The sequence below is a fragment of the Pelodiscus sinensis genome, chromosome 1, assembly GCF_052426305.1.
Source record: "Pelodiscus sinensis isolate ZL-2025 chromosome 1, ASM5242630v1, whole genome shotgun sequence".
NCBI lineage: Eukaryota > Metazoa > Chordata > Testudines > Trionychidae > Pelodiscus > Pelodiscus sinensis.
This window is the reverse complement of record NC_143052.1, coordinates 239,250,236-239,270,192: the sequence shown is the minus strand read 5'-3', so window position 1 is coordinate 239,270,192 and position 19,957 is coordinate 239,250,236. Positions and strand designations below refer to the sequence as shown.

At 46.1% G+C, this 19,957-nt stretch overlaps 1 protein-coding gene across 1 annotated transcript in view; it reads left to right on the top strand.

Moving 5' to 3' along the window:
* ST6GAL2 (ST6 beta-galactoside alpha-2,6-sialyltransferase 2) overlaps nucleotides 1–19,957 on the top strand; it is a 316,318-nt gene that overhangs the window by 192,614 nt on the left and 103,747 nt on the right. Inside the window, exon 3 of the mRNA XM_006114562.5 lies at nucleotides 12,379–12,588. The gene's annotated coding sequence lies outside the window, so the exon portion shown is untranslated. The remainder of the gene's footprint in view (nucleotides 1–12,378; nucleotides 12,589–19,957) is intronic.

Genomic DNA, 19,957 nt, shown 5'->3' with positions numbered 1-19,957 from the left:
CTGTGTAACACTCCCATGGAGTTGGCATGAATCACTGCCATTTTTCACATAAAGGCAACCAAAGCACCAAGCACGAGGTCGCACAGGAAGTCTGTGACAGAGCTCAACTGTAAGCACAGATCTTGTGAGTTCTAATATGGTGTTTTGACAACAGCACTGTCATTCCTCCAAACGCTTTCCAGATAATAAAGAAGATAATGTAACTGTCCTGTTCCCACTTGCTAAATCATAGAATCATAGAACTGGAAGAGACCTCAGAAGGTCATCAAGTCCAGCCCCCTGCTCTAGGCAGGACCAATTCCAACTAAATCAACCCGGCCAGGGCTTTGTCAAGCCGAGACTTAAACACCTCTAGGGATGGCGACTCCACTACTTCCCTAGGTAACCCATTCCAGTGCTTCACCACCCTCCTAGTGAAATAGTTTTTCCTAATATCCAACCTGGACCTATCCCACCACAACTTGAGACCATTGCTCCTTGTTCTACCATCTGTCACTACTGAGAACAGCCTCTCTCCATCCTCTTTGGAACCTCCCTTCAGGAAGTTGAAGGCTGCTATCAAATCCCCCCTCACTCTTCGCTTCTGCAAACTAAACAGACCCAAGTCCCTCAGCCTCTCCTTATAAGTCATATGCTCCAGCCCCCTAATCATTTTGGTTGCCCTCCACTGGACCCTCTCCAATGCATCCACATCCTTTTTGTAGTGGGGGGTCCAGAACTGGACACAATACTCCAGATGTGGCCTCACCAAAGCCAAATAAAGGGGAATAATGACATCTCTGAATCTGCTGGCAATGCTCATCTTAATGCAACCTAGTATGCCATTAGCCTTCTTGGCTACAAGGGCACACTGTTGACTCATATCCAGCTTCTCATCCACTGTAGCCCCCAGGTTCTTTTCTGCAGAACTACTACTTAACCGGTTGGTCCCCAGCTTGTAACTATGCTTGGGATTCTTCCGTCCCATGTGCAGGACTCTACACTTGTCCTTGTTGAACCTCCTTTCCTACAAGAGAATTTGCAGGTGCAAAGAGGTGCAGAACCTTACAGATCTTGGGACGTGAGAATAAAGCTAAAGTCTGTGAATGAACATAAAACACAGTTCTTGATTAGTTGCTGTGGTAGTTTCATTCATGGCAGTTTTTTTATTGTATTCTTAAAGCACCCTAAAACTCAAAATTGCCTTTGGACCTATTTTTGCTTCTTGCTTAGTAGATTTGTACAAATTTGATAACGTCCTGTACTTGTACTCAAGAGAACTAAAAGAGCTTTTATAATTCACAAGACACTCTGGATAATGTATTTCTCAGCATTCATGGTGTGGCATGTGATCATCAAGTTTTCAAAATATGCATGTTTTGCAAACATACCTTCTGCAGCCGGCCTTTTTATGTCAGGAATCAAAATGAGTAGTGGAGCTAGGAAAGAGCTATGCACATTTTTTCCTTGAAATTTTAGTGCTTGAATGCTGATTTATTTCTCATGTAGAAAATTCTGTAACAGATGTGACAGAACAAGTGCTAAGAGGGAAAAGGAATTGTCAAAGTATCTTTGATATATTTTAAATTGACTTTCTTCTCTGTTGTTAATATACTTTGCAATCTTTACGCTTGTTATTTTTACTGGGTCTAAGAGCTGGGGGAGAGGGGAGAAGGTGAGAGAGAGGGGAAATAGATGAAGAGCTGGAGTGCAGGGTTGGGGGTGGACCTGGGACTAGCTGGGCATGGAGACTGCGACAAGAAGAAGGGGTGGGGGAGACACAGAGATTGGAAGAGAATGGGGATGGACAATGTGGATGGGGAGAGGTGTGGAGGCAACTGGAGGTCAGGCTGTAGGAGACACTGGCTGAGGATTTGGGATTGGCTGAGCAAGGAGACCCTAAGAAGCCTGAGGAGTGTGGACAGGGATTGAGTAAGTAAGGAGAATGAGATTGGGTAAGGAGCCAAGATGGGCAAGAGACAGACCTTGGATAGGGACAGGCTGGAGGGCACGGAAGCAGAAGTGGGCATATGAGGTGGGAAAAGTTATTGCATAAGAGTGTGTTCCAACCAGAAAGCAGACCCCTTTCCTTTAGTTGTGGGACAAAATAAGCTTGGAATCCATTCCTTGCTTCTTTCTAGAGCTACAGCTCTTATACTCTACGGCTACATCTACGCTGGCCACAATTTCCGGAAAAGCCATGCAAATCAGGTAAGTCAGGATAGGGAAATCCGCGGGGGATTTAAATATCCCCCGCGGATTTAAATAAACATGTCCACCGCTTTTTTTCCGGCTTGGGGAAAAGCCGGAAAAAAAGCGTCTAGACTGGCGCGATCCTCCGGAATAAAGCCCTATTCCGGAGGATCTCTTACTTCGAAGTAGGAATAAGAGATCCTCCGGAATAGGGCTTTATTCCGGAGGATCGCGCCAGTCTAGACGCTTTTTTTCCGGCTTTTCCGCAAGCCGGAAAAAAAGCGGCGGACATGTTTATTTAAATCCGCGGGGGATATTTAAATCCCCCGCGGATTTCCCTATCCTGACTTACCTGATTTGCATGGCTTTTCCGGAAATTGTGGCCAGCGTAGACGTAGCCTACAGGTTGGACCTCTCTAATCCGGCACTCAATAGTCCAGCATTCTGTAAACCAGAATGATTTTAGTTAGTTGGATGGCCTCTTATCTTGGATGTGGCTCCATCAAGTTTGTTTACAGCCACTAATCCTGGCTCTCAGTGTTCTGTGATATTATTTAGTTGTAATTTACCCCCATATGTCTTCTATGAGCCCAGTTAGCAGTGGTAGTGTTGGTGATGCTGTTAGACAATATTGATCTCTCGCGGTTTGGCTAATTCTCTATTTTGACACCGATCAGGTCCCAATGATGCCTGACTAGAAAGATTCAACCTATAGTACGTTTCACAATTATTGTATTTGCTAAGGATGTGCGCTATCACTAGAGGAGAAGAACTATCTACTAATGCTGTCAGTGACTCCATTAGCTCATGTGGCAGAGGTCTGCGATGGTTCTAATGGTTCCCTGCTGATGACCCCTGGGGCATATTTACACTCGTATAATGGAATTTATTTTTCTAGTAAAAAACCCCTGACAATTAGACACACACAACTGTTTAAGTACACTACTAAGGTTGCAAAGTCACGGACTCAAAAGTTGGGAAATGCTAGAAATAAGGCTGCCTGTGCAACTCTAATTCAGACCCCTTGTTCATATGCATCATTATACTATTTTAATTATGTTACTACAGACTATTTTTTCCAGATAGCCCCTTACTCTTTCAGTAGTAGCCAGTTGCCCTGAAAGTCAAGCAGAAAAGTGTCACAGATTGTAGGAGTCCTGATGGCTGCTGAGTGAAATAGACGTGAGCTTGTCAGTTTTATGGCTGCTATAATAGTGAAATTGACAAAAATCCTGACAGTTTCACTCAGTAGCTAACAAATTCCAGAATACTTTTTCTTTTGGGAACACCAAAAAATCAGACTCTTTAGTTAACAGGAAATTTAAAAATGTTGAATGCTCTTGCACTCGATATTCTGAGTTTTGGCCAGCTCCAGTCAAAAACTCTATTGAGCATAGCTGAGGGGTTGTAGCTCTCAGGCATCATGTGGTGGAGGACAAAAGTGTTCACTGTGCACTGAGTAGAAGGTACCTGCTTGTGAGCTAACGTGGCAAGATTTGGGTATCCAAGAGGCAGAATGAGGAGAGACACAATTATGTAGGACTATGTGATGAGTAAAGCACCCAAAAAGTTTCAACAAAACCACCTAGATCAATGCAGAAAAGTTTCAGCAATAAATTAGGCCAAAACCAACTTTGCACTGGATTGAACAAAATAGGGGAAGATTTTTGGCATGGCCAGGCATGCATGCACAGGAACATATGAAAGAAACATGGTAGAGGTACCCTTGTAAATATGTTAACTACATGATTGATATCTCCACAAAGACTAGAACTTGTTATCATTGATGATACTGCAGAGCCTGGAACTTCTCTCTGAATGTATGCACTCTTCTTGGCTATGCTCCCTGATGTGGTAGGCCTGGTTTGCATTAGAAAATATTTAATATTTTTCATATTGGAATAAGAATGCTGGTTAATGGTGGCTAATGATGAGTTGTTGAGCTTTTTTATTCTCTTGTAAAGGATTTATAGGATTTATAAACCCTAGTTTGGATGCAATTATCAAATACTAGAAGACTTACTAGGGTCTTTTAGGGCTGGTGGTGCAGGAGCCAGGGCAGGGACTTGGGGATGTGGGGGGCTCAGGGCAGGAGGCTGGGTTAAGGGGTGAGAAGGGACTCAGGGCAGAGTGCGGGGGGTGCAGAAATCATGGCGGAAGTTGGGAGGAGAGAGCTCTCAGGAGAGGGAGTGGGGGTTCAGGTAATGGGTGTCCACCAGCTTTTCCCTGAGGCTGGGCTATGGGAGGCATGCACCCCAGCCGCTGGCTTCTTCCTAGGGCCAGTGCAGGGGTGGGAGGCCACACAAGCATCATTTCCTGGGGGCAGCCCAGGGGTGGAGAAGACACACAGGTGGCATTCCCCAGGACTGGCTCACGGAATCAGGGGCTGCGCAGCAGCCAGCAAATGCTCCCCAGGGCAGGATGGGGCGGTGGGTGCTGCTGGCCAGCAGCTGCTTGCTGGGGAGCTTGCTGCCTCTCTGTGGTCATTCTTGTCTCCAGTGCTTGCTGCTCCCTTGTGGACATGGGTGAATACAATTGTACCTGCTCTTACAGCCCTCTCTTTCTGTTTGATGTGAAACAGTCACATTCCACACATATCCCATTGTCCTGGCACAACCAAACCCTGACCTTGCTTCAAGTTATGGTAAGAGGAAGTTCCCTACCAAATTTGGTGATCCTAGCTCTTACCCTTTAGGAAGGGCTCCTGGACAAACAAAACTCACAGACAGACGGACGGACAGACAGACAGGTGTGCATTTTTGAAATATATAGATAGATATATTTGAGAGAGTTTGTCTGTCTGCTTGTTCAAGAACTTCTCCAAAGCGATAAGAGCTAGGACCACCAATATCAGTCTACAGCTTCCTCGTCTCATAACTTTCAGCAAGGTCAGGGTTTGGTTGTGGCAGGAAAATGGGACGTGCCCAGAATAGGATTGTTTCTCATACAGAAAAGAGACTGAATCCTCAGGCAGGTGAAAGGGGCTGGCTAGGGAGGCTGCCCAAGCCTCCCATCGCCTCGGCACCCTTTAGGAGGGCTGGGGGCTGAAGCTCCCTCCCTGTTTCATATAGCTGGCTCTTCCCCTTTGTCAGGGATCGAAGGGAAAGTGCACAGTTTGCTGTATTCTTCACTCTGGCTGGGGAGTGCAGGGGGCAGATGGGCTATGCACTTTGCTCTCATTCCCTGACAGGGACAGGAAGGGGAAGAGCAAGCAGCCCTGATACGAATGTCTCCCTACACACACCCAGTCTCCTGCTGGAGCCCTTCCCCGCCCCCCCAAATCTGACTACTGTACTCCACACACCTTCAGCCCCCTACCCTGAGCCCCTCCTTAAGGACCCAAGCAACACTGGGTAAATGCACTAGTACAGTATAAAGATGCTTTATGCTAGGATAGCTTATATCTCTTCCTGAACTGGTATAAGAGGGTATGTCTACACTACCCCGCTAGTTCGAACTAGGGTGGTAATGTAGGCATACCGCAATTGCAAATGAAGCCCGGGATTTGAATTTCCCGGGCTTCATTTGCATAAGCCGGCCGGTGCCATTTTTAAATGCCGGCTTGTTAGAACCCCGTGCCGCGCGGCTACACGCGGCACGGGCTAGATAGTTCGAACTAGCAAGCCATTCCGCACTATCTGTACACCTCGTTCCACGAGGCGTACAGATAGTGCGGAATGGCTTGCTAGTTCGAACTATCTAGCCCGTGCCGTGTGTAGCCACGCGGCACGGGGTTCGAACTAGCCGGGATTTAAAAATGGCGGCGCCCGGCTTATGCAAATGAAGCCCGGGAAATTCAAATCCCGGGCTTCATTTGCAAGTGCGGTATGCCTACATTAACCACCCTAGTTCGAACTAGGGTGGTAGTGTAGACATACCCAGATATACCAGAATAAGGGCACATGTACACAGCAGGGCTAAAGCCGAAATAAGCTACTTAATTGAGCTACGTCAATTGCATAGCTTAAGTCAAAAGAGCTTATTTCAGTTTTTGGCACGGTCTACACAGCAGGAAGTCTGAGGTAGAGCACTATTCCTCCGACTTCCCTTACTTCTCATAAAATGAGGGTTACAGGAGTCAGAGTAAGAAGTTCTCCAGCTCAACATTATGTCAAAATAGCTGCTTGCTGTGTAGACGTGGACTGTTATTTCGAAATAACATCAGTTATTCTGAAATAAGTCTGCTGTGTAGATGTACCCTAAGTGCTTTTAACCAGTGTAACTACATCCACACTGAGGAGTGGTGAAAGGTTTCTCTTCAACTATTGTGGTACAGTCAAAGCACCAAAATTTTCTGGTGCAGACAAGTCTTAGAAGGAATTTGTTTTTGAAACATGTTCCCCAACCAAACATGTCTATCTTCCCAGTATATTTGGGTCACAATTTTAAGTTCAGTGGGAAAACTGGACTCTGACTTGAACTCCAGGCCATCTCCCAGAAATCAAAACTTCCACAACTAAATTAATCAGGCGCATGGTGTGTAAATCACGGTCCAACTTGACCCAAAGCATGTCAGACAACTTCAGAGGGAGTCGCAAGTCTCCTTTCATGCCCTTGAATACCAAATTCATTGAATGGCCACTGTTAGGCTTTAACAGTGACCCAGTTTTTGCCAACTTGCTTACAGTGCGTGGTTTCCCTGAAACTGACAGAACTGCTCATGCACATCATGAACAAGGTCATCAGGATCTGGCCTTAATTAAAGTAAGGTGACTTGACTTTTGCCCGAATGGGAGCAGCATAGTATTTCTGCAAAAAGTACTGATTTCTTACAGTAGGAAGTCAGTGCTTTTGCAGAAATTCAAGCGGCCTGTGTAGACAGCTGGCAAGTTTTTCAGGAAAAGCGGCTGATTTTCCGGAAAAACTGGCCAGTCTAGACACAGCCACAATGTTTTATACCATTTTGTTATAACAGAGGGAGGGAAGGATTTGTCCTTAGCTCTGAAGAAACTATTTAAATTTGGATCTTGCCAAGCACAGGCTCTCTCAGCAGAAGGAGAATAGGCAAGAAATAGAGTAAACTGAATTACACAAAGGAAGAGAACTTTGCTGAGATGGATGCCTTTCTTTCGGTGTTTGTTTGGAAAGAATTAGCGCATGCACACACACACACACACACACACACACATACATATATATATATATATGCAAACTGAGAGTTAAGGAACCAGATCTGGAATGATTACTGTTTTCCTCAGGTTTTTTTCAAGTAAAATATTCACATAGTTACATTTGTTTGACAAACTAACAACTGATTTGTAAATACTGTGGTCATGGAGGTTAAATGAACAGTAAGTAACATTTTTTTGTAAGAATGCATGAGAAAATTAGGTTTAAAGCTTTGACACAAGCTGACTAAATTCAAAATTAAGGTACTCTCCATCCTACGCTCCTCCTGTTGTCCTGAAGAACAATAGGATAAAAATTCAGTTCAATACAACCCGGTAGTAACCCCCCTGGATGACTGAAAGATGTAGAGCCAGATTTTCGCCCAAATCATCTCTTCTCTATGGGGAAACAGTTTGGTGAGGTAAGCGCCCATGTGATGACATCCCTCCCCCTTCCCCCCTCCGTACACATGCACCTGTAGAAAACTCTGTCCATCCCCCTAGGATCCATGCAGGTGCTGGGGTAAAGAGAGAGGTCAGTGCTGTAGGCGGGAAGGCCCAAATGCCAGTGATTCCCTGCCGACTGTATGGTCTGGAAGCCTTTCTTCCTGGCAGCACAGAACTAATGTGACACTGCTGGCAGGGCTTCCCCCTGGTGGCAGCTGCCCCAGGAGCCTGGTTAAGGAACAAACATGGGGGCTGTAATGTCTTAACATGTGGGTCTAGAGCAGGGTTTAACCTCCTGCCCAGTGTCGAGTTCCTCCCCTGGCATGGACCCTGGGCTGCATGGAGGTGCATCTGCAGGGTTGGAAGACAGTGGGGCCATGTGGCTGAGGACCACCCACTCCTTTCTGCATGGAACCGGGGTGATTCAGAGATGTGGAATTCCCTCTGTGTAGAGGAGACCGTGTCTATGTAGTAGTTTTGCTTTTATACCCCTTTGTACTGGTTTTCCTTTATTTCATCAACAATAAAAGCAAAACAAGAAGCTCCTCATGGGCACTCCAGTGGCTCATTGCATTGTGGACTGTCTCATGAATAGATGTGGGAATCTTTCACGCATCAGAGTACTATAATAAGAAAACATGAAAATGCTGGGGCCACTGTTCCCTGTAAGTCGAGCACTTGGGTGGCCACCAGGGCAGTGGGTGAAGGTAGGGCTGGGGGAAGCCCTGCCCCCAGTCCCGCCCCTTTTGCTCAGGCTCTGCTCCCCTCCTCCCGCCCCGGGTGCAAAGGTACACCCCCACCAGGAGCACCACGGGGAGATGAGGGAGCACACAGCCCCAGCTTCCCTGGCCACAGGGCACAGGGAGGGTGGGCACTCGGAGGCAGCAACTCTCCACCCAAGTACACCTACATTAGACATTCTGGAGCCGGAATCTGGGTGGGGCCACGCTGGTGGTTTGGGAAGGCAATACCTTCCCCTGCCTATTATATCCACCACCCCTGTCGGAGAGATTCAAGCGCCACCCAGCGGATTAACAGAGCCCTTCTTCCAGCCATCAGCATGAGTTTCTACTGGTGGTGCACATCTGCACATGCCTTGGTGCGCATAACAAGTGGGGTTCTGCAGGGGTCTGTTTTGGGACCGGCTCTGTTCAATATCTTCATCAACAATTTAGATATTGACATAGAAAGTACGCTTATTAAGTTTGTAGATGACACCAAGCTGGGAGGGGTTGTGACTGCTTTGGAGCATAGGGTCAAAATTCAAAATGATCTGGAAAATTGGAGAAATGGTCTGAGGTAAACAGGATGAAGTTTAATAAAGACAAATGCAAAGTGCTCCACTTAGGAAGGAACAATCAGTTTCACACATTCAGAATGGGAAGCAACTGTCTAGGAAGGAGTATGGCAGAAAGGGACCTAGGGGTCCTAGTGGACCACAAGTTGAATATGAGTCAGCAGTTTGATACTGTTGCAAAGAAAGCAAACATGATTCTGGGATGCATTAACAGGTGTGTTGTGAGCAAGACATGAGAAGTCATTCTTCCGCTCTACTCTGCGCTGGTTAGGCCTCAACTGGAGTACAGGCAGTCCCCGACTTACGTGGATCCGACTTATGTCGGATCCACACTTACGAACGGGGCTTTTCTCGCCCCGGAGCTCACGGGCGGCGGGTCGCCACCCATGTCCTCCGGGGCGAGAAAAGCTTCTCCTGGTCTCCCTGGTCTGCTGGGGGGGTCCAGCAAAGCTGCTGGACCCCCCCAGCAGACCAGGGACACCAGAGCAAAGCCGCCCAGGCAGGAGTCCCGCTGCCTGGGCGGCTTTGCTCGTTGGCCCCGGAGCAAAGCCGCCCAGGCAGCGGGACTCCCGCCGCCTGGGTGGCTTTGCTCCTGTCCCCCTGGTCTGCTGGGGGGATCCAGCAAAGCCACTGGACCCTCCCAGCAGACCAGGGACACCCGAGCAAAGCCGCCGCCTGGGTGGCTTTGCTCCCGGGCAAACGAGCAAAGCCGCCCAGGCGGCAGCTTTGCTCTGGTGTCCCTGGTCTGCTGGGGGGGTCCAGCAGCTTTGCTGGACCCCCCAGCAGACCAGGAGGACAGGAGCAAAGCCGCGGGCATGCTCAGTGGCTTTGCTCTCTGTCTCCCTCGTTGCTCTGCCCCAGGCTTCCTGGAATCAGCCGCTGATCAGTTTCAGCAGCAGCTGACTTGGGGACGCCTGGGTTTCTTAAGTTGAATCTGTATGTAAGTCAGAACTGGCATCCAGATTCAGCCGTGGTTGAAACTGATCAGTTTCAGCAGCGGCTGATGCCAGTTCCGACTTACATACAGATTCAACTTAAGAACAAACCTACAGTCCCTATCTTGTACGTAACCCGGGGACTGCCTGTATTGTGTTCAGTTCTGGGCACCGCATTTCAAGAAAGATGTGGAGAAATTGGAGAGGGTCCAGAGAAGAGCAACGAGAATGATTAAAGGTCTGGAGAACATGACCTATGAGGGAAGGCTGAAGGAACTGGGTTTGTTTAGTTTAGAAAAGAGAAGATTGAGGGGGGACATGATAGCAGTTCTCAGATATCTAAAAGGGTGTCATAAGGAGGAGGGAGAAAACTTGTTCATCTTGGCCTCTGAGGATAGAACAAGAAGCAATGGGCTTAAACTGCAGCAAGGGAGGTTTAGGTTGGACATTAGGAAAAAGTTCCTAACTGTCAGGGTGGTCAAGCACTAGAATAAATTGCCCAGGGAGGTTGTGGAATCTCCATCTTTGGAGATATTTAAGAGTAGGTTAGATAAATGTCTATCAGGGATGGTCTAGACAATATTTGGTCCTGCCATGAGGGCAGGGGACTGGATTCGATGACCTCTCGAGGTCCCTTCCAGTTCTGCTGTTCTATGATTCTATGATAACAAAATGTATTTTGCACATAGATGGAAAAAATTAGAGGGAACACTGGTGGAGACAATGGATTACACCTCATCTGAAATCCACCTCAGAGTGAAGAACTCTCACCAGATGCTCTGCATTCCACTTCAGCTAAAACCACTGTGCAATGCCCGTCTGACTGATCAGCATATTGAATTACTGAATTGGTTGCTGATACTTATTAAATCCATATGGAATGCTTACGAGTTGCTGTTGAATCCTAGCTATTGTGCGCATTCAGTAGCCTGTCTTCTAAATGGAAACAAATTCTCTCCCACACACCCATTTCTGCACAACTACAAATAGCTCACATGAGGAATTAATGCCCCTACAACTTCACTTCAGACCATCTCCAGTCATCAATCCCTGTGTGGAACACACCATTGATTTTTTTATACAATGGAAGAAAACCGCCAAAAGCAATTATTTAATTACAGTGAACCAAAAGTGCCTGAAACCAAGCACTTTTTTTGTGCTCTGTAAATTTAAAAAATGGCAAATTTGATCCCTTCTCCACACACTCTGGTACAAAATATTTTAATAATAGTGTGCCAGCCTGAGTCTGGAGGAAATGGTAAAATAAATTGTAACCCTCAGCCTAATAAGGTCCTCCATTGGTGTTACTGCAGTGGTTCGGGGTCAGGTTCTCAAAAAGAGGACATTGGTGGAGAGGGAGGAAGGGGGAGCTGGAGGAGATTACAATGGAGTGGGAGACTGGCAGGATGTGTGTGTAGTGGGAGGGGAACCTATGGAGTTCAGGAGGGGGGTGTGCATACTGGGAGGGGAATCTGAGGGATGTGGGGGGTGTTTGTACTGTGAGGGGGATCTAGGAGGTGCAGAAGGAGTGTGTGTGTACTGGGAAGGGGACCTGGAGGGTACAGGGGGTATGTACTGGGATGGGGATCTGGGGAGTGCAGGAGGAATGTGTTTGTACTGGGAGATACAGGGGGTATCTGCAGCCTCATTCTTGAGGTAGGTGGCAGTGATGCTCCCTGTCACAGAGACAGGGTGGTTGGCATAGACCTGGACCACAGGGACAGTCATCAGTCAGTTTCCCTGTGGAGCTCTCCCTCAACCCAAGTCTGTGGGCTGAGGCCTGAGTTGGGTGGCATCTAGCAGCTGCAAGGGACCAATCAGATGTGGATGCAGGGGAGGGACCAAGCAGGAAGTGGACCAAGCAGGGCTCTTTATGAGTTGTAACATCTACTCTGAAACCCTCCTCTAGCCTCCCCCAAACATTTTCTATCATCTGAAAAATCCACCCAGAGGGCAGAAGATGTAAAAGAAGCAATGTCCAGGAAAACCCAGACATAGGGTAACCGTAGAAATATTGCTTTATTCTTTCCACCTCTGGCTCATGCTTGCAAAACGCAGCATATGATCATGTTTAAAAGGTGGCAAATACGTGCATCAGCTTCTGCAGAAAAAAGATATGCAAATAAGGAGTCCAAGAGAACACACATGGAACAAAGCAAGAACAAAAGTACAACTTGACAGCTCTTTGTGTGTTATCCTGTGACAATGCACTAAATAGGCTGGTCTTTACATTCAAAGTATAATATCTCTTTCGAAAATAAAACATTGTATTTTGATTTGGGTGTTTAAGAGTTTCATTTTAATTGTGTGCTGGGGGGCAATTATAGCAGAACTGAGATTCTTTCCTACAAAACAGCTTCTCTGTGTTGTTACCTCCCCACAGCTGAGTAGAATCTTAATATCTCTGTGTTGCCACTAGGAGCTGTGACCAGGCACACCTGCTCTCCATCAATCTCTGACTACTGGAATGGCCCCCTAAGTCTGCCGTGCATTGTGCCGTGCCCAGAATTTGTACCTGGCCAGACTCAGGATCAGAGAGCGGCAGAGTGATATAAAGCAGACTTTCTCTCCTGTGCTGCTCTGCAAAGTCCAGCCAGATCGGAGAATCTGGATCAAGACACAATATACCGTAAGCTTTGATTCTTTCTGCACAATGCCATATTTGGGCATATCATCAGCCTCCTGTGTTGGCCTCTTCCCAATGCATGTTGCTTTCATTAGTGAGTACTATCGCTATAAGCTCTGATTTCCATATAAAAGTCTCTCATGAACATGCTTTCTGTGGTGATTTACCTGCAGTTAGGATGGAATTTCCAGCCTCTGTTTGTTGAAGGTACACATTCACAATTGATGAATGCGAGTCATAGTCTGAGTACTCTTGGATTCTTTGCTGATGCTAAATTATCACATACCAGCATTCAGGAGTAATGCCTTGTACCATATCCAATGGACTAGGAGATTCAATCCTGTCCTAGCTGAGGATGATCCACCCTCAGGTAGTCATGCATTTGTCATCCCCTTAGCTGGACTACAGCAATAAGAAATAACTAGGCATGAAGCCTTCAGCACTTGGAAACTTCTGGCTAGTATAGAAATTGCAGCACATCTCCTCAGCAACACAGGTTATCATGCACCCTTCAGGCCTGTCCTTTGCCCTCTACACTGACTTTCCATAGAATGTCAATGTCTCAGTCTTTGCTTTCAGGGTGCTGTGTGGTCTAGGGCAACAGTACCAGAAGCTCCACCCCTCTCCATGGCCCCACCCTCTGTTCCTCCTTTTCCCCCTGAGGCCCCACTCCCCAACCAGGCTGGAAGTCAGAGCTGGACTGTGGTAAGAGTGTCCCAGGTATCCTGTGTTGTTGTGGGTAGCTCCAGACGCTCTACCTGGGATGGGAAGGAAGGGTGCCCAAGAGCAGCCTCCACCATGTGAAGGATCCAGAGCTCTCCAGAACTTTAAGCACAGATACTATACTGATGAGCATGGTTGAGTTTGGCAATACAAGTTATTTTATATTTCTTTATTTAAGTCAAGCATAACGCTTAGGACTCAATTCTAACAGCGTGATTACAACTGACTGCAGGGCTGAGAGCAGCCACTGCCCCAGACACCACTCCATGTTCCAAAGACTGCACATTATCACTTCTGCCACTGACCTGCACTGGAGATGTGAGATCCCAAAGAGGGGCAGTTTAGTGACTAGTGAAACTGGGAGCAGTAGTCTATGGCTAACTGTATCAGAAAGAGGACAACAAACTGTAGGAAATTTGAAAAAGGGCAATAAATGATTAAAGGACTTGAGGGATTAATTTATAAAGAAGATTAAAAGAACTAAATATGCTTAGTTCCGTTTCTCTGATGACTCAGAGGGTAGGATAATGCCATAGAATCATGTGAAGGGTGTAAATTCTAGGACATGAGATGAATTGTTTAGGCTGATGTGAGGAGATAAGCAATAGTAAAGGAATTAAATTGATCAAAGGAAAATTTAGTTGGAACCATAGGAAAATGTTCCTAACATTGAATCACAATAGGGCATTTAATTCCCTCCTCAAGGAATTCATGGAAGTTCCATTTCTTGAGTCACTTTCAGCTAGCATAGTCAGATCCACCTTCTATAAAAGGAGATGGACGTCTAAATGACTGAATCAGAGGATAAAACAGTGTCTCTTAAGAGGTGCTACCACCTCGCTAAGAGGATGGAAACAAACTGCTCACGTCTCAGGAGGCATTATCCCTTTGAGTCATAATGACTCCGCAGTGATGTGCTACCAAAACTTTCCAATGGGTTCTCTCAAAAATGTACCATCTCAGTCACTGACACGTGACATTCCTTTGGTAATATGCACTTCACCCTTTCAAGCTGTAACCTGGCGCCTCTTGATCCACCAAATTTACTCTTCTCATGACCTCACCAAGGCTCTTCTTGGTGGCTTCCGGTTCCTCATGGTAGTAAGTTATGACAGGGGAATGGCTGATCCAAGTGGGGTCAGAATCCAGTGCAGTAGCAGAGCCTGTGTTCTCCTCCCCCACCCAAATGGTAGACATTATATGTAACTGCTGCTGCCTGAACTGTAGCCCTCACACCATGCCCAGATCACATCATCCCAGTCTAAAGTGTGAAAACACTAGCTGGGAGAGGTGGGCTGCAGTGTCAGACTCCCACGCAGTTCAGCGATAACGTGGTCCCATCTCCCCTTGTCACTTTCTGCACATGGGGCTGGCCCTTTTAGGATTCCATAGGGTCCTTTGAGATGCAGGAATGGTGTTCCCCTCCCAGCAGTTGTATACTGGATGAAAGCAGAGGACACAAAACTGTAACAAGCAGAGCTGGCCTTTCCATTTTCAGGTGTGTTGTAAAACAACTTTTGTGATTGTTCCCCTCCACCCTTCCCCCTGATCTTGTCGGCTTTTTTCCATGATCATCGCACCATTCAGTGCAGAGCTGGCCTCAGTATGGCAGAGAGAGTTAGTGAGATACATGTGGTATGTGTCAAAGGATGTAACTGACTACTTTTTACACACTCATGGCTCCTAGGCCATCTGCCTGCTGCAGATGTCAAGCCCACCTTCATATTGCTCTCGGTCTTAGCAACTGGTTAATAAGGCTTTGCTTTCAAAACTGCCTCTTTGAGGGACGGCACTTGAGCCTTTCCTTTATATAATGTGACAGAGCCAGACTAGGTGGCTGCAGTAGTATGGTCCAATTGGAGACTGGGAGGTGTGCGGTCATAAGCTCGCCAACATCTAAAGGACCCTCCCTCAGCCTACAGGGAGGATCCACTGAAACCTGGAATCCAAGGCTATGTCTAGACTACAACCCTCTTTCGACAGGGATGTAAATTAGACAGATTGAAATTGCAAATGAAGCCAGGATTTGAATTTCTCATGCTTCATTTGCATAACCGCATCACGGCATTCTTTCGAAAAACGCTATTTTGCAAGTGAAACCGCGGCCTAGACGTGATTCTTTCGAAAAGAAAAGCCTTTTTCAAAAGATCCTGTACTGTGCTGTAGTTTAGACGTACCCCAAATGATTATGGGGGACAAATAAAAAGAAAAACAGGGGCAAGTGTGAAGGTCAAAGGGCCAAAACAAGGGAACCAGATGGGGGTACTGAGCAGACAGCCCCAGACTGCACCCACTGCTCCACAAAAGCATCAAGAGAGCCAACAGACACCGCCCAGAGGGACTTTTCCCAGATGTGTGAGTGGATAGAGTAACAGAAAAAGGCCCTACAGTCACAGGCCCCTCCCTTAGCCACCTAAGCTCCCTGGTTTTATAGATGGCCATCTTGGTCATAACCAGAAGGGAGTTGATGAGGAGGTCTTGTGACTTTGTGGGGCCATAGATGGGGTGTGTGTGAATCAACACGTGAGGGAGAAGTGCATCCAGAACCTCAACAAGAGGTTCTGAAGGAACTGAAAGAGGGGCTGTAGGCTGGTGCACTCAAGGTAGACATGCGCCAGAGTCTCTCTCATGCCACAGAAGGGGTAAATCACACCAAGTATACACCCCGTGCCCACTGCAGGAGTCTGGTAGAAGGTAAGGATACTGACCACTGGATGCACAGTTTTCTCATCCCTGAGTGACCAGGACTGAGGCTGCTCCAGAGCAATCAGGAATGTATTAGAACCAATTAAGTCAGGCAGACACGATAAGATACCGGGAGCCTATTAAGAACTTGCTAGATGCAATTAAGACATACAAGCTAATCAGAACACTTTCAGCCCATTAAGAACCAGCTAGGACTGATATAAAAGGCTCCTCTTCAGGGAGGGTGGCAGGTGAGGAGCTGGGTGTAAAGTGGTGAGCTGTGGAAGAGAGCTGGGAGGATGAGTGTGATCAGGTACCAGGAGCAAGGTGCTTAGAGGGGCTGTTTGGGAAAATGGCCCAGGGCAGGGCTTTAGCTTTGGTAGTGAAGGAAAAACTACCTGTTGTTGCTGCCATTAGGGTCCCTGGGCTGGAATCCAGAGTAGAGGGCAGACCTGGCTTCCCTCAGATCCTCCCCACACCATCACAGAGACATTCCCTGAGACAGAAGACTGAGACCAAGGAGGGGTCTCAAACCAAGCACATTGACTGGCCTATGATGAAGGTGGCTCAGTAGGCCGTGACCCTTGCCTCCAGAAAGGGAGAGAGGCTACGTCGAGAGTCACAGTGAGCCTCTGAGGCATGCCCTAACCACCTACAAGTGCAGGACCTCTGAGGTAACACTGGAGCTTTGCCACTATAAGTACTTTTGAATGGCTGCTGGGGTTCTCTGTCCTGGTGCCTGAAGGCTGTTTTTAACATGAAACTCATGCAGACACCTTCATATCTCCTCTGGCTTTGCTGTCTGCTTGCTGGATATTGGCAAGAGCTTTTAAAAGGAGGAAAGCACAGAGTCATTGTGCCTCTATATGCTCTTCTGTCAAACGCCTCCTCTCCTCCTTCCTCGCATGGCTGTCAGTACTGCACCCCCATGTTGTGCTTGCTACTGTGCCAACACCTGCCATTTCCCCTAGATGAGTATGTACTGTCACGGCAAAGAATAAACAGTGTAGGCTGTGAGATGCTGCAGTCTGAACACTATGGGTTACACACATAATTAATAATAAAAAAATCAGCCCAAGAAGAGCAAAGTGGAGGTTCCATCCTTCTCTGCCAATCTGGAGTTTCTATGGGCTTTGAAACTCCACCTTTAACGCCGATATGCACACTTGTAAAAGTGCTCTTTTCCCTTCCTAGTCAAGTACATTTATCAACCCTGTGACTTGCATGTTAAGTTAGAAACTTGAATATATTAAGAGAGGCAATGAATTTTAGGGAATTTCTAGATAGACCGGGGGCAGATCCTGCCCCATTAACTTGAAGAGAATTGCATATTTATAAGTAAGGGCAGGATTTAGTCTATACTGTGTAATGATTTGTTACTTAGAAATACTGTTCCTAAAATTCTATCCAGACAAAGTGAATGTTAGTACAGAAAAATTACAATGCCAAATAACGTATGGCTGAAGATTTTCCCGAGTCCTAACCACAGTCAGCTAAGTGGCTGTTCCCCTTTTATGTAAAACTGACTGTAAAACAGAAAGAAATCCTAATGTAAATCTAGAGGAATAAACTCCTACATTTAGAAAAAGTGAAAATCATTAATCAAACCTAATTTCCATAGGTTAGTAAGCACATGTGTATCACGGGGATTCATGAGAAACTTAATTCTCAAAAATGTATTACCTTTGATTGTGTTGCCATATCCCAGATCTTTGATCTGATTTTGTTCTGACCTTCAAGCTCGTGTCTCTTCCTGTGTTTCTCATGCTACTAATTCCTAAGCTGAGTCAAAAGAAGAGAGTTTAAGCATATAGGGTATTAATATTAAAAGTGACTTTCACCCTGGAACAAACTCAAAATTATTTTAATACGAAAAGGAATTTACTTCGTTAGTAATTTTTATGGCCTAGCTATTATTTCAGCTGTGATTTTTAAATGCGTTCTCTGCACTCCACCTCACTTTCCTCTCAGTTCTCCAATGAAATCTGAACTCTACATTAGTGACATCACTTTTTGCCTTGCTGAGGATATAATTTGGGGTCAGATTCTGTTCTCAATTTAACCACTGGAAGGCCCTGACTACGCAGGCAGCTTATTTATTATCAATGCCCTTCGGGATGCCCACTACAAAACCCCATTTCAGTGACCTGGGAAAAAATCCTGTCCCACTCCTCAGAACAGAGACAGGTAGCAGGAACACTGCTGGAGGTCTAGTTTTCACCTTGGATCTCTGGTGAGTGCTCTAACATCTCACTTTTGTTGCAGCACTAAATATGGTCTGGCAGTGACCCTGAAGGCCATTGCCTTAGCAACGGCTTTGTATACCTCTGTAATGTGATGACTGTTGGAAAGGACTGCCCACCCCAGTCTTTCTGCAGAGGGCCAGGATATCTGGGACCTCAGCATGGCTCTATGTGACCACAGTGCTGATATATGTGACTATAGGAGCTTGCAGCCCACAAATAGACTGACCCTGTACTTGTGCCAGCATTTAAATGGGGAAGTCCCATCTGGTTCCTATGACCACTGGAGAGCACACAGTCAGGCCATTCTAGTATCATGCAGAGTGGAATGGCAGTTAGAGGACTGGCAAGCTATAGCAGAGTAGAGACGTATCCCAAGAATGTTAGCCCTCGGTAACTCAATCTGCAATTAATTTAATCCAATTTCAAAGTGGATTATGTCTATTAACATTAAGTTAATGTGTATTAACTGGCCACTTTATATGCACTAAGAATTGTATTGCGTGGATATGAGCCATTTAAATAGGAACAAAGTTAAGTTAGTGCAAAATAACCACTCCCACTCAATGTAAAGAAGACCTAACTTTGGAAGAGGGCTGGAATATGATGAAGAAGCTTTTGTTCAACTCTGCTGCTGAAAAACATAGCAATATGCTCAGTAAACTTGAATCTCTTTTATGGCTACACAACACTGAAATCTCCTGAAAAAAATCTATTGATTTTAATGTAACATCTATTTAGTGCAGCACAAAAATGTGTATTTGGGCCTAGCAGCAAAGGAAATTTATTGTGCTTTTAATCAAATGGGTTTATTCTAGTAATAAACATAGATCCACTTTTATTATTTTTATCGTAATAAAGATCCTGAACAGGGATTAGCACTCATGCTCTCTGACAAGATGTACCAGCTGTTCATTGAGACCTCACCACCTTGGTACTCCTCTATAAAGATCTCCTGCTGGAAGGAAAAAGAAGTGAATTCAGACCTCCTGGAATACAAAAGGGCCAAGAGCAGTCAGAGGCCAATCAGGCTACGTCTACACTGAGGTGCTTTTTCAGGATATTGGAGGTATCCCGAAATAGCTATTCTGAGTCTCTTGAGTTTTCCTATTATTTCAAAATATAACAGGCTCACTATTCCGATGTCCCTGTAAACCTCATTCCACGAGGAGTAAAGGACGTTTTGGAATAGTACCTTATTTAAAAATAAGTGCTGTGTAGAGTGCGCCAAATTTGAAAGAAGCTATTTCAAAATTAACTCAAAATAAGTTCCACAATTTGCGTAGCTCAAATTGCATAGCTTACTTCGAGCTATGGGTGCAGTGTAGATGCATTTTCAGAGCCCAGCAGACCAGATAGAAAGAGTTGGCTGCTGCTGCTTCTGAGACTATCCCTGTCCTAAGTCAAGTAGCCTGGCCCAGTCAAGGGCCTAACCTTGACAACACTGGTCTGGGATCTCTATGGAAGCAGCATGTTTAGATTATGCACTTAAATTCATCTCAAAATAGCCAACTGGGCATTAGTTTTCTGTTAACCTCAGAAGGGGACTTGACTGAGAGCTGACCTGCTGCAGGGCTGGGCCATGGAGGCAGCAGACCGTTGTGGAAGCAGGATGCAGATGAGCACTAAAAAGGAAGAGTCCTTGCAATGTTGAAATCCCGACACAAGTGGATGAGTGCACATGTAACACTCCTTCATTACCTAATATCAGTGTTGTAGTA